Raw genomic sequence first — 15,751 nt, forward strand, 5'->3', positions numbered from 1 at the left:
TTTAGGTTTAAGTGTTCTAAAAGCGCAATTAGGCCTGGATATGACAAAACAAAAATTACAAACAATTAAGCAGTTTTGAAAGAGGCATGATTATTGGACTACAAATAGGAGTTTTTCAATTAGAGACATTGCTAGTCATTTGGATAGAAATCGACGTATCATTAAGCAGTGTTATCACTCATAGACTGGTGAAGGCCCAGAACAGAGCGAAAGAGAAAACATATCTTAAAAAAAACAAATGAAGTCCAAATGGTCGTCTTCGGAGTATGGCTATAATTTAATTACAAGACAAATTTTTGCCCATGGGTGGGTTTAAAGGTCGTCTTTTATCATTTCGGACTTTTTACCATCGAAATTCGTCATTTGGACTGTTTCCTGTTGAATTTACTTGGTAAGAGAGGAATGGGCAAAAACGCATCTCTAAGCCAGACCCATCAAACCTTTATTTCGACCATAATGTGATCAATTCATACAGTGTACATTCTCACCTGAGGATGACCACTTTGTGGTTGAAACACGTTGTCCTTTAAAATAAAAATTATGGTGTGTCAGGTTAAGATGTGTTTTTGCTCATTCCTCTCATACCTAGGAAATCCAACAAGAAGCAGTCGAAATGACCTAATTCGATGGTAAACAGTCAGAAGTGAAGTACGACAACCTTCGAACTCAACTATAGGCCAGAAATTTTTGGTCGTGGTCGAATTGGTTCCCAATAATCTCTATAAGTATAATTCTCTAAAAGGTGATGGTCCAATTGGTTCCCGGGTGATGGTCGAATTGGCTCCCGCATGAGCAGGTAGTTAAAAAGGATTAAGCGAAATATATGTTAATATCTTAGATTTAAAGCTGGTAGAAATGTTCAAGTAATTATTTTCCTGGCACAAAATCCAACAACAAATTTCATTTATTCATGGCTAACTGGTTATTTAAAAAAAAGGAGAATGTAATTTTTTAAGCCCAAAGCTCTCCTGTAAATTTCGTAAAATGTTTCGTCAAGTAATGACTATTAAGACATCTCACATGATGACGTTGCGTTCGTTAATATGTGTATTAATACTATTAAAGCGTCAAAATGGAGACAAATTACAAATACAATTTTAACATTTTTCGACATAGTACCCATTAAGTACTATGCGCCTTCTCCATCGTTTTGAAAGTACTTGAATACTCGAAGAAATATTTATCCACAGCCTTTAAATTGTTAAAATACGATTTGTTTTTGAACGTTTTGGAACTTGTAAATTTGTTCATACACTTATAAACGCCATTTCTCTTATCATAATACTTTAATCTGTTTATCTGACCTACCTGACCGACGGGAACCAATTCGACCATCCCCGGGAACCAATTCGACTATAATTAGAGAGGATTACAAAATTTGGGAACCAATTCGACTCGTCCCGAATTTTTCTTGTACTTGAATTATTGCCATAACGCAAAGATGACCATTTTGGACTTCATTTGTTTTTTTTAAGTCTGCTTACTCTTCTGATTTGTCCTGAACCTTCTCTAATCAATGACTGATAACATCGCATAATGGTACTTGGATTACTATTCAAACAAATAACAATTTCCCTAAATGAAAATACCCCTATTCGTAGCCCAAAAATTGTGCATCTTTAAAATTTGTTTAATTTTTGGTAAATTCTTTTTTGTCAAACTCTAAGCATACCTTCGTTTTCATAACACTCAAAACTAAACGAATTAAAAAAACACTTCAAAAATTGTCAGAAACGAAAAAAATTAGAAGAACAACACTTGCTGGTAAAAGAGCTTAAGTGTTAAAAAGTCCTTTAGCACTTGATTAAAAACGTTCAAATTTTAATGATTTAATACCTCCTAATAGTCTAACATGTGTGCCAAGTTTCATTAAAAAAATTCCTATTCCTTCTTGGTGTTGCAATTTTTATGTCACAATATAAATAATAAATAATAATTATTATTATAAATAATTTTCAGTTACGTTGACGTGTAAAAGTTGAGAAACTTAGTCGCTTTCTTAGTTCTTATAAAAATATTTTAAGAAATTAAGAGAAAAAATCTCCACTTTTGCTAAGAACAATTGAGAAGGAATTTTTTAAATTATTTTTCTAAAATTTTTTGGAAATGTGTTCTATAGCGTACTTAAGAGCTTATGCGCCAATTCGTATATACACTGATTCAAAAATGTGTGGTATACCTACCCCTCCTTAAATGAGAATAGACAGGACAATATTTACTGACCCATCTCAAAAATAGACAAATTACAGCTTTCGGTATGCAAAAATGATTTGTTTTTATTATTTTTGTTATAATACCATTACCTTGAAAACAATGCACTATGAATGACATTTACATAAATTCACAGGTGAGACATTTAAAGCACAATGTTAATGCAAAGATGACCTATCTACTAGTTTGTATTAAATGCATATAAGACAATTTAAATTTTTAACTAATTCTGCTGATAAATAATTATAAAACTGATAATTTTATTCGTGTTGGTCTTATTTTTTTTAATGTCTTAAATAAGCGCAAAAAAACTACATAAATTAAAACACATGCCTCTGTAATAATAAGTAATAACTACTAATAACTCTACAAGGCAGTTTTTCAGAATTCACATTGGTAAGTTTTACTATATAAAAATATGAAATCTTGTATCTTGCAAAATACATTGGGGAGAAAAAACAATACCTTTTTTTATTTTGAGAGTTGCAGTTGAGAAGTCAACAAAATGAAAAAATCTCTTAAAAGTTGAATAACATTTTAAAATAAAACACCCTATAATTTATTTTTGCATTTAAAAGTTTTAAACTGACTTTCTAAAAACATTATTAACATGAGATCGAAAATGAAATCAATTAGAACAGGCCATACCTAAGTTGATCAAAAATTGCCTCTTAAATTCGATCATGAAAATGACCCTTAAAGTGTCGCTCATACGACATTTAACTTTAACCATTAAAAAAATACAATTAAGATTATTGATCAATTTTTAAAAACTTCTTAATTTTTTAACCTTCTTAATTGCAATGCGTTAATCAAAATAGTACAGCTCCAAGTTTTGATTTTCTCTTTAAAGTGGTGAAAATCTTATTTTTATAATGTTCTTAGTTATTGTGTAGGCAATACGTTGTATAAAAAAATCGGTTTTCGTCAAAAAATTAATTTATTTAAAAAATTAAGCAGAACCCACTAATAAAAATTATCAGTCCAAAAATGCAGTAAAATATAGTGTTTCATTAAAAAAATGTACCTATGATTTTATTGTGACTGACTTTCGAAACAAATCTGTTTACTTGAAAATAATTTTACATATGTAAAGAGTTAAAATATAAATTAATATTGTAATTTGTTAAATAGTTTTAACATGTAAAAAACTTTTGCAAATTCACACCCAATATGTTTTTAGCCAAAGAGTGACTTTTTTAGGGAGCAATAACGAAACCATTTTTTTTTTCATTATCTTAAAAAAGTTAAGAATAAAAGTCAAAAACGAAAAATTGAATAAAAACTATGACTTTATCCCTTTTCATTTCTGAATAGAAACAGCACTCAATGAAGTCGTTCTCAATTTTTCCGAACAGATGACGTTAATAGTCCAAATTATTGAAAAAATAACAATGCTTATTTTTCCTACGTAGTCTTCATTTTTCGTAATTTCAAATAAATCATGCTGTATAACTAGAATCTATTTTTGTCTCAAAGAATTCAAATCGCTCGGAATCGGCTGAAATAATCAGCTGAAACCACGATTTTCGCATTCAATTTCTCGAACTAAACCGATTTCAGTTTTTACGATCAAATGACGATTTTATTACTTGCTCAGCAAAATTTCTCAATTTAAAAGTTCTAAATTTGGTTATACGATCCAAAAGCTCAAAGTTGACAGAAGTTGTGTTACTGTGCCTTGAAAATAACAAAATTCTCAAAAAATTCTCAGTCAAAGTCAACCTGTGACTTCGAGACGGTACACGTTTTTTAGAACTGGTGAAATCACAGGTGAAATAGAATTATTTTGAGATAAAATAACGATTTTCCTACTTATTGTTTTTTGATTTGTCGTCTCAATAACACGATCCAAATCGCTCGAAATTGACTTAAATTTTGTTCGGAAACGAAAATTCTTTTATTTCTCGATTAAAAGGGATTCCCACCTCCAAAACAAAATACATCGCTCAGAATTGACTGGACTTAAGACTTTGACTTGCAAACGACTATTCTCAAACTTTTCTGAAAAAATTTCTCGATCTAAAATAATTTTTGGCTTCAAAACGAAATACCCAATAACACGAACTCAATGACTCGGAAGTGACTCAAAAGACCTCATTTTCTCCTAAAACGCCGATTTTTGCGTTTCACATTTGCAGTCCAAACAAAATAAATTTTCTAATGCTACTATGGCCTAAAACTATTATTTTTACAACTGTTTTTGAGATCATTTCCAACTAGCAACACGGTCTAAATCGCTCGAAATTGCCTGAAATAGGACTATTGTATTAACTTGCTGGAAATAATGAGGTGTTATTTTTATCTGAAACGACGATTTTCTCGATCTAAAGTGATTTCTGTCTACACCAGTGACGGCTCGCCAGGGGAAGTAAAATCTGTACCTGTACACAGGAAGATTAATTTATTGAATTCTAATAAACTGAATTAACAGTAAAAAGTACACTAAACACATAACACGTTAATTTTTTTTCCAAAATAAAATATTAGATACTTTCGATCAACCTTAAAACAATAATCAACAAAATTGTTAAGTTTGCTATATTTTGGAATGTGTTAAATTTTAACAGCCCTTTAATAAAGTCACAGAATAGATCTTATTGTGTGCGGTTTGGTAAAACCCCAGTTAAACCCAAAGTTATGCGTTTGTTATCTAGTTAGTGTTGGTACAGTTTTTTGTTTTGTTTTAATAATTATTTCCACTAAAAAATTACGAAATGATTCGGTAAATAAAACCTTTACCTATTCTTTAGGGTTAAAAATTAAACGTTAAAACCATCATAAATTCACAAAAAAAATAAAATTTTTAGCTTTTCACCTAGTTTTGAACCCACGAGCCGCCACTGGTCTACACAACAAGATTTCTCAACTTCAAACGATTTCTGATTCCAATACCACGAACTAAATTGCTCAGAATTGAAACACAAAGCGTTATTTCCTTCTAAATTGATTTTCTTATTTAATTTGTCGATCAATATAAGTTAATGTCCATTTCCAAAACAAACCAATAAGTTCCCTGAAATCAGCTGAAATAATGCCATTACGACAAAATGAAACCACGATTTTTATATAAGTTTTGGTAAAATCTCAGGTTTGAGTCAACAACAAGATATAAACCGCTAAAACAAGAAAATAAGAAAGTACACCATAATTGATAAATTAGGTTTAGATCCAACTCTCACTCTCAATTAATTTTAAACCAAATTGAAAAAATTGCTCTTCGATGTTTCTAGTTCTCCTGTAATCTTTTCAGTCGAGTGAAAATTGTAGGTAATCATCCACAGGTGGTTAGTTTACATACAAAATCCGAAACAAAACAATGAAAACAGCCAGATATCAAATAATAGTCTTTCAAAGCCGAAGTCAGATAAACATATCGTTTAATAGACCAAATTAAATCGTCTGATTATTATAAGGGCACCGACAAGCTTACAAGCAACAGAACACTTTATTTTTAGTCTATCAAAGCCACCGGTGCTCTATTAGAACCCCTCGATGGAAGAAAAACATAAACAATAATAAGGGATAAACGACCGGAAGCATCTGTTTACCAGTGGCACGCGAGGCAAAAAATCCTTATCTTTTTTTAGCACTTAAATTGGATCTAATTTTAGAAGATATCAGAAAAGTGTCACAATAAATTCGATACTTCAAGGACGGCAGAAGTTCTCATGGTCCACTTTGGGGAATGTCTCCAGGAAGTGCTATTGAAGCGTTTAAAAATACTTTCCCTCGTTAAATTGAAACTGCGGCTTTTTTCGATTCGATGATATTTGAAATTATAATCGAGTGTGTTTTGGTGGCGCAAGAGAAGAAAGGAATCGGTTTTATTATGGTTTGGAAGATGAGAAATGACAGGATTATGTAACCAGATAGCTATTCGGCCGATTTTGCTGAACCAGAGACAAGTACTACTAGGAAGTGTTTAGTTACTTTGACTTGGATTCTCGTATTTCTTCGGCGAAATTTTATCTGACCTCTCCGACCATTAATGTGGAGGAAATTGAAACAAAAAACATCAAAGCAAAACGCTAGACACGTAATTCTTAGGTCATTTTAATATAAAACTAACTACTAATTGAATTTCGGTACAAATTGAATGCACAGTATTTTATTTAAACGACAAGTACTTTTGATCAGTAAAAATAATAAATGCACAGTAAATATAATAAATGCACAGTAAAATAATAAATGCACAGTAAAATAATAAATGCACAGTAAAAATAATAAATGCACAGTAAAAATAATAAATGCACAGTAAAATAATAAATGCACCGTAAAAATAATAAATGCACAGTAAAATAATAAATTCACAATAAAAATAATAAATGCACAGTAAAATAATAAATTCACAGTAAAATAATAAATGCACAGTAAAATAATAAATGCACAGTAAAAATAATAAATGCACAGTAAAAATAATAAATGCACAGTTAAATAATAAATGCATAGCAAAAATAATAAATGCACAGTAAAAATGATAGATGCAAAGTCAAAATAATAAATGCACAATAAATAATAGAATCTCAAATCGAGAGAGTATAGAATTCCACATTTCGAGTTTTACGTTTTCGAGTTTAATCGTTCGAGGGGTATGTTTCCCGTTAGTTCGCTGGGGCGAAGCCCCAGCCTCCAAGCTAGCTACTGCGCGTATATTATTTAAACTGTGCAAACTGATACTAGATACTGTGCATATACGATTTTTTTACTGGGCAAATTTAGTAAAATACTGTGCGTGGTTTACTAGTCATTTAAATTTTTTACTGTGCAAAAAAGAATTAAATACTGATCATTTATTATTTTTTAATGATCAAAATCGAATTTATTACTGATCGCATTATTACTACTCATTGAATTTGTCATCGTATGTCACTAACCAAGGATGATCTGAAACTTTTAAAACAAGTTTGTTATCTTCGCGCTTGAAGAAAAAAAAAGTAGACCATCGCAGAAAAATTTCCAGATTCACGAATGGCTAAACAACATTACAAAAAGTATACCATATTCTGATTAGCAAACATGTGAAAGTTGTTTTACACAAATAAAAATGATAACTGTTTTGTTGCACAAAATCAGATCAAATTCAAATATTCAAAAAAGACCTCGGATTTGGCGCTATTTCCGGGTTGTAAATGCAAATTTTGGAAAAATGATTGCATCCAAATTACACAGTTTTGTCTTCATGGTTTGCATAACGTAGAAAGTGACTTAATTACATCGTTTTTAATTTTCTCTTTTACAGTCGGATATCGCGACTTTTTGACCTTTTTATCGATTTTATCGTGTGGCAATTGTGGGCTTGATATAATTCTTGTGTCGTGACTCATCAACTGGTAAAATTATCGAATTAAGAAAATTATTGAATAAACAAACAATCCATTTTTGTGCAATGCATAAGTCGCTCCTTGTTCAGGCAAAGTCAAACAATCAACACATTTTCACTTACGAAAAGTGATTGATTGAAGTGTGAGAAATTACTCTTTTATGTAGGTAGTTAATAGAGAAGAGAGCGAAAATTTACACTACATTTAAAAAATGATTTAAGCAGCTCTAGCTAGCTCTTTAAAAACCTTCCTTATTTATTACGTATAAAAAGCTAAATTTGAAATCAATATAATTGAAAATGTGCGAATTTGCGGTAACAAGACATTTGAAAAAAAATCTTGTACAGGTGGTTTTAAAGTATTGTAAAAATAAGTCAAGTCAGAGCGAACATTCTTGAAATACCTAATTATTCTTTAGATTTCTTAAATTCTACCATGTTTTGTGTTCTGAGAAAAGAAAATAGTAAATTTTAATTTCTCAACATACAAACTTCGCCACTTAAATAGACCGCTTTGATCTCTAACGGCTATCATACCATAATGTGAGTAAACTAACCAGACGTAAAATGTAATCGTAATAAGTGGAAAAAATAAACAATTTTTTTCATACAGCATAAAATTGTCTGATTTAAATACGTACGACCAAAATCAGTAGAAGTAGTTTTTAATAAATACTCACCAATGAAATTGCCAAAATGGGAATTAAAAAAAAAACTTGTCAAAAATTTGTTAGAACACAATAAGTGTTAATATTGTGAAAGGGTCTTAAAATTCATATTTACATTAGTACATTAGTAAAAATCTTTATAACCAAGAATGTCAGAAAAGACACAATGAAAAAATATTTGCTAAATAATGTTCCTTCAACATTTATACATTTCTGAAACATTTCAAAAATTATTTCGTTAATTCTACGAAATAATGATACGTAGATGAAGGACTTGACGTCTGTTTAAGCGAGGAAGTGTTGGAACGAAATTAATAAACCGATTGTTGTTTTCGGTCTGACTAAGGTGTTTTGAAAATCGGTAAAAAAATTGTTATTTTCGGCCAAAAGAAACTAATTTGGGCAACTTTGAAAATATTTGGTTGAAATTAAAGCGAGATAAAATTTCAATGAGATTTTATTTAAATAAAATAAAATTAAACTCTTTATCAAAACTTACACTAGAAGTAAGGTCGTCTAAAAAGATTATTTAAACGACTACCAAAACCATTGAAACCTTTTTCTATCAAAAAGTAATTAAAGTATTTTCCTAGAATCGGGCAAAGAAATCACTATTAAATAAAATGCAACCTAAATAACTTTAGATAATGGGTACAACAATTTGAAGAAAATAATAACATCGTATCAATAAATTATTACACCATAAAATCGTGTTCATTTATCAGTTTTATCACACAGTAACGAGTAACTACGCAAACGATAATCACCGTTTAAATACTCAGTTTTTTATTGGGCAAAAGTGTAAAATCACGCGTTTGGTGCCTAAACTATGTACCTTACGAAAAAACTAATTAGTGTATCCACTACTTTAAAAATGTAATCAACAATAATTTTTTTTTCGAAATTCCTTTTAGTTTTCGAGTTATTAATTTATTTTCAAATGGCGTCCTCCTACGGTAATTTTATTATTATTATTATTATTTTGATAAAAGAGAATACTCCAAAAGTTTCTTCTAATTCAATAATTTTGTTTTTGAACCAGTGTCTTTTTTAAAACAAATTATTAAAATTGCGTTGCGAGCTCATTACGAGGGTTTTTCGAATTTGACCTAAGTTGTATCAATGGATCTTTTTATTCGAATAATTTGATTCGTCAATTTTTTCGCAAATATGTTCACATTTTTAAAGTACTTGATGTACTAATTGGTTTTTTCGTAAGGAACACAGTTTAGACACAAAACGCTTGGTTCCATACTTTTGCCTAAGGCCATATATTGTTTTTGTATGTGATTTCAGCCACAACAGTTGTTAAAACAGTGACTTTTATTTGAGAAACATTTAACAAAAAACTTGACAAAAATTTATTAAATCAATTAGGGTTATTTATTATTGTAAAAAGTGACTTATTTGAAAAAAAAATAACAAAAAACTTGACAATAAAGAAATTGAGAAATTAAGAAATAAAGATGATGTACAGCAACTATTTGGCATCTTTTTAACCGAGAAAGTAATAGAAATAAACTTATCTTAACGAAATTAATAAATAGATCGCCGTTTTCGGTTAAAATAAGATGTTCCAAAAGGATTTTTTTATATTCCAGTAAGAAAAATCTTTATTTTTGACCAAAATAAGGCAATTTGAGATATTTCGAAACAATTTGGATAAAACAAAATAATAATTACATATAACAAAAATTCTAGCTGCATTGTAATGTAGTAACCTTACTTCATTACTTCTTTAATATTTGATGAAAAAGTTCTTATAATTTTAATTTAAAAAAAATCTGTCCAACCTTTTCATTTTGAAACATTTTCTCAAATCTTTTGTAGGTAACATATGCTAGAGGAAAATTAATTAATAATTAATAATTAAACGTGTATCAATCAATTTTTTAACTTCTTAAAAAAATTTCAGATGTAAAATAATTTTTAAAGAATTCCCAACCCCATAGAAAGATGTCTCGAAATCATTGTTGAAAATTTGGCGAGAAATTCTCATAATAAAACACAACTAATTTTATTAAAGTTTTCGTGTTCAGATTTTAAATCACTTGTTGTTCACTAACCAAGCAAACAGCTACCAGAACTACTAAAATCTTTTTTTTGTAGACGGTGAGTCTACTAAAAATATATCTAAAAGTATATTTTTACTACATCTTAAAAGCGTTTACTAAATACTTCGTATTTTTCTCTCAGTGATTTTTCAGATTTCTTCTACAATTCCTTGTAGTTTTGTGTAAAAATTCGTAAAAAAAAATTTGCTACCTCCAGAAAATTATTAATTACGTAAAGATTAAAAATTCACATACACATAATTATTTTGGTACCATCAAAAATTTTTAGAAAAATTTTTGCTCTAAGAGATTATTTAACAATCAAAGTTTTTTAATTAACATTTTCATATTATTAATTGGAATGATTTTAATATTAATATCAATATTTTATTAATAATATTTTGATGTATTAAAATTCTATTAGCTGTTTCAAAACTATAAAAACGCCAACTTCGCATTTTCTTTAAAAATTAGCTGTTATTAATTATTCATGTACTTAAAAAAATAATTGCCAATGTAATTTATACTTTTAATGAGAGGCCTAATCGTTAATAAATATTTTACAATTTTATCAGTCTTATTTAAAAAAAATAAATCGGTAAAATGCGACGTTGGCGTTTTTATAGTTTTGAAACAGCTAATAAACTAATTAATTTTAATTGTAAGAAAGGTTATAAATACATAGAAAAAACATAAAAAATTTAATAGCAAACGCTGAATTCGGTACAACTAATAGTTTTTGAGATATAGTGAAAAATTTTTTAGCAGACTCACCCTATATGTACTAGGTAGGGCAAACTTATCGCGCACCTAAGTAAGAAAGTAATTTTCGACCAAAAAATCAAATTCTAAATTTTATACTAATTTATAATTCTGATACCAGCGTTCGATAGGCTAGCAGGTAAGGATTCATTTGGTCTAAAAACTTTGTAGTTAAATTAACAATTAGTGCCCAAAAACTTACAAAATTGCTACGACTTTATGTATTAACAAAAAAAATTAATAAAAATCGAGAATGGTCCTTATCAATGAACAGGCTGGTGTGTAAAATTTCAGGATTTTTATTTCATTAGAAGTCGCGATTTCTTTGGGTGCGCGATAAGGTTGCCCACCCAGTGTTTTCAAAAATTGAAAAGTTCCTATCACATAAAAAATACTACTCTCAATTTTTACCATATCAAATAAAATGTAACCCAAATAACTGTTAGATACATACTTCAACAATATAAAGAAAACAATAACATCGTATCAATAAATTATGACACCATAAAATCGTGTTCTTTTACCACACAGAAACAAGTAATTAAAGAAACAATCATTAGGTACTTAATCTACGTCAAACAAAGAAACATCAGAATCAATTATAGTTTAATTGAAGTGCAGTAAAACCATCTTTTCTGACACCATAACATTTATTCACTGCTTTGATTTGTTGACCTTTGAACCATCTCATTTTTCAAACACCTCTAATTAGATCTGTGATAAAAATGCATTTATTCGCCACCTGCACATAAAACGGCGTTTACGCAACCGCTAGTAAAAGCAACAGGTGACATTTGATGTGCGACCTCGTTTACTCCAATCGTCAAAAGTGCAATGGCATAACCTTAACTCTAACCGAGGTTAATTAATTCCTGCTTCTCTCATAAAAAAATGTTTACTCTTGATCAGAGGATGTGGCTTCACGTTTTCCGGTGGTGTGTGCACCGCATTTCAGCGCCCTGTCACGAAAAACTGTGCTTTACTTCCGGCCAAAGGTGCACATTGAGAAATGTGCGAGAAAAACAACAACATTTACTCAGATTGAAAGGAAATTCATGTCGAGTTTTTCTCTGCGGTGTGATGTAATTGGATGAACATGGTCATTGTCAAGCACATTAGAAACCGCATATTTATTACACCGCTTTGTACTTGGATGAGTCGACGTGTGAAAGGAGCATGTTTGAGGAAAATTATGTTGTAAAATGCTCGGCTTCTTTTGGAATTATGCAGAGAGATAACATTTAAAATGTGAGAGTGGTTTGCTGATACGATCTCTCCAACTTATTCTAAAAATTATTAATTCTAAATTTAATGAAAAAAAATTCGTGGAAGACTCGAAAAATAGTTTTGCACATGGTTTAAATTATCTCTGGTTGTTTAACAGCCCTTCCAATATTTTCTCACATTTAGATCCGGTTTCACTAAGACTTTCAAATCTAACAAGAGAATGAATCCGTAACTTTTGTTACAGTTAACCGAGCATTTGTCTTAACCTGGCGTTAAATTTGCTTGGCTATACTAAACCAAGCGGTTAGTATATGCAAAGATGACCACTTTATTTCTAGTTTATGATAAAGTAATATGTCATGTGTTGAAGGAACAAAAAAAAATAAGTGGCGAAATAATTTGATAGACCAAACTCCTAAAACCCTGATAAGAGATAACTTTACCTATTATGCCGAGATTTCTTTTATTGAATGTTGGACATTTTATTTACTATTACTATATATGAATATTTTTCTTTTCATGTTTCAATATTTAGTTTTTTTTGTTAAATCTTATTATAAAATCACAGAACAAAGTTTGCTTCTTAAATCTTTTTGTTAAATCTTATTATAAAATCACAGAACAAAGTTTGCTTCTTAAATCTTTTTGAATTTTTTAAATTACATGTAGCAATAGAAGTCCTAAAAGCAATAAAAAAAATTCACAAACTGTGCTAATGTTCCTACCTCAGACTGAACCAAAGCATAAAATTTATATCTTCATTATTAGTCATTTTTCAAAAAAATCTTCGAGTAGGTCGATTTTAAATAAATTATTAAAACCTTACTTCATTAGTTCTTCAATATTTGTTGAAAAAGATCTTAAAATTTAAATTTCAAAAAAATCAGCCCAACTTTTTCGTTTTCAAATGAAACTTTTTCTCAAATATTTTGTAACATATGCTAGAAGAGAAAAGGTAAATGCATATCACAAATTCATAATAATTAATTAATAATCAAATGTGTATCAACCAAGCAATTTTTTATCTCCTTTCAAAAATTTTTTAGATGTAAAATAATCTTTAAATTTAATTTAAATTTTCAAAAAAATCTTCGAGCAGACCGATTTTATTTTTTTATTTAAATGCTACATTTTGACATTATAGTAACATTTATGATATCACTTGTTTTTGAGTTGTGACGTAGTCCTAATTTTTTTAATTAACAACCTACATTTTTGTTCACTGTTTCAGATAGTACACATCTTTATCTTCCTGGTAATAAGAAAAGAAAATAAAAAAATAAAATTACAAATTAAAAAAAAATTATATTAATAAAATAAAAAAGAGCTTTATGTATATTTTTATTTTTGACTTATTTTCTAAACGCATTTGTTTTTTTATTACAATATCCTTATAAAATAAAGCAAGAACAAAAAGATAAAGCTCTTTGTGTAATATTCTCAGTAACTTTCGTAACTTTTTTCTTTTATTTGCTTCTTATTTTATTTTTTTAGGTTTGTTTTATTTTATTATGTACTTACCAGAAAGAAAAAATGTGAATTATCTAAAACCCTCATCAAAATTGTCAGTTGTCCTTTCAAAAAATTAAAATTGACGTCAATATTAAAAAACTAATGATACCTTTGTGCGTTGCTTTTGGTTCAGTCTGTATACTTATTAATTACATAAGTTAAATAGATTTGCTCTTTAACACAATAGCTATGTTTAAAGTTTTCGGTTTTTTATGTTTTTGTTTTGGTGGATTTTAAAATTTGGTTAACATTTAACCGCATTAAATGTTCTACATTTTAATCCATCACTAAATTACCACAGTAAAACAGTAAAAAACCGTTTCAAGATTTATGCAAAGCAACACCAAAACCTGAACCAAAAGTTATTAAAAAGATATGTGCCAGCCTTATAATTTTGTATAATTTTGCTTGTAGGCACATACTCGTAGTTATTTCTTAAAACTAGTCAGTAAGTACTTCTCCAAACTCATACTCATACGCCATCTTTCAAAATCTACCATACTTTTTTATAAAATTATAGTTATCACTATGTGCCTTGTTACACACAGAAAACTAATCTTGACAAACATTTTCCTTTCTGTTACTATTTGTTTGCACAAATTAATTAAAAGATAGAATTTCACGAAACACACGAAACACTTGTGTTTTTATAGAAAATATCAAACGAAAAATTATAAGATATCTAGATAACAGCAATTTCAAACCAATTCCACGATTTTTTTTTTTTTTTGGATAAATTTTGGCCAAATTTTGAGAAAAAAGAGCTCAAAAATCTCAATTTCCTACTCACGTCAGTGTTTTTTCTGCGTTTTTTTTCTTACAAATAATTGGGGTTTAGCAAACTTTCACCAAAAAAAGTACGTTTTGATCTCCAGGAAAAATGCAAAAATTGTCTTACTTGTTTTATTATTTTTGACGAAATATCAGTGAACACTCGAGTTTTTGATTGGTTCTTACAGATCTTGAACTTAAAACAAGAATTCAAAAACAATTCAATATTTTTGAAGGCAAAAACATTGTGTCTTGGTGTCGATATTTGGTTGTTATACCAGAAAAATGCTGGTAAAAAATGCTTTGTTGGCTGCCTCCCTGTTTCATATTTTCCGTTTATAGTTTGTATTATTAGACCGAGATGAAATTTTGCATGCTTACGTAATGTAACCATTATGTCTTTGAGCCGATATTTGGTTGTTAGCAGCAAAATGCTGCCAGAAAAGTCAGAATCTAACGATATCAGTACTTCAAAAATACAAAAACGCACCCTTTACTTTACCATTTTTTTTTTGGTACTGGCTCGTTTTTAGGCGAATCATCCGTAAAAATCTGAGATCCAAAAAGATTTTTTTTCGAATTTCAACGAACTAAGCATTCATCTGTGTTTCAAATACAACTTTGAATAAAGATTTTTACACATTTTAGGGCGAATTTTAAAAATTTTGGAGTTTTTGTGTTTTGTATTTATTGTTTTATTTCTTCAGGTTATTTAAAATTGCTGAAGTTTCCCAAGTCTTTGTCCGTTAAAAACATATCCAAACGTACTTAGCGTATTTACATTTAAGTCACACATGTTCTAAAACAAGCTGAAAAAAGTGAAAACGGTATTGTGAAGCAGTACGCGTTTTCGCGGTAATACTTCCATTGTTGTTGGTACTCGATACCGACCTTTTCCCGAGATCAACGCCCTCTCTCCTCAGCGGCAAACCATCGTGAAAATGCATCTTCGACAAACACTTTCTAATTTGTTCGAGTGGTTTATGTTTGTATGGGAACATAGCGCACAGGTACTTACTAATGAGATCAGTTGAGGGGGCTTCCTGTTTGTTATTCTTTCGCAATCGTTGGCGCCCAAACGGGAGCCTTGAACCCATCTTCTATGGGAAACATGGAAAATCCAGTTCAAAGATTTGGGGAAGAGGTCGAATCAAGATTACGAGTTCATGACTTGTCGTCATTTTTTTTATACGAAATTTTGCAATTACACTTGACCCAGAATC

At 29.5% G+C, this 15,751-nt stretch overlaps 1 protein-coding gene across 2 annotated transcripts in view; it reads right to left on the bottom strand.

Moving 5' to 3' along the window:
* The window catches only part of T48 (Transcript 48), a 48,457-nt gene that overhangs the window by 16,364 nt on the left and 16,342 nt on the right, over positions 1 to 15,751 (bottom strand). The gene's annotated exons all lie outside the window — the stretch shown is intronic.

This window comes from Tribolium castaneum, chromosome 6 (genome assembly GCF_031307605.1).
Source record: "Tribolium castaneum strain GA2 chromosome 6, icTriCast1.1, whole genome shotgun sequence".
Taxonomy (NCBI): Eukaryota; Metazoa; Arthropoda; class Insecta; order Coleoptera; family Tenebrionidae; genus Tribolium; species Tribolium castaneum.